A 549-nucleotide genomic window follows, 5' to 3' on the forward strand; every position below is an offset into this window, starting at 1 on the left:
CTAAAGTACTTCAAAGTGGATTTTATTGGCCAACCATCTTCAAGAATGCTAGAGAGTTTGTTCATCAATGCAATGAGTGCCAAAGAGCTGGAGGATTAACAAGAAGGAATGAGATGCCTTAGAACTACATCTTGGAGGTAGAACTATTTGATCTTTGGGGTATAGATTTCATGGGCCCCTTTCCACCTTCATATTCTTTCAAATACATACTTGTGGCAGTAGAGTATGTCTCAAAGTGGGTGGAAGCCATAGCAACAACCACATGTGATGCATAGATTGTCCTCCAATTCCTTAAGAAGCACATTTTTACTAGATATGGAGTGCCTAAGGGTCTTGTCAGTGATGGTGGTAGTCATTTTTGCAACAAACAGATGGAGAATTTACTTCACAAATATGGGGTGATGCATAAAGTAGCTACACCATACCATCCACAAACCAATGGCCAAGCAGAGCTTGCAAATATGGAGTTGAAGAGGATTTTGGAGAAAACAGTGGGGAGTACAAGAAAGGATTGGGCCAAGAAATTAGAAGATGCTCTCTGGCATATAG

Source organism: Arachis hypogaea, unplaced genomic scaffold (genome assembly GCF_003086295.3).
Source record: "Arachis hypogaea cultivar Tifrunner unplaced genomic scaffold, arahy.Tifrunner.gnm2.J5K5 arahy.Tifrunner.gnm2.scaffold_96, whole genome shotgun sequence".
NCBI lineage: Eukaryota > Viridiplantae > Streptophyta > Magnoliopsida > Fabales > Fabaceae > Arachis > Arachis hypogaea.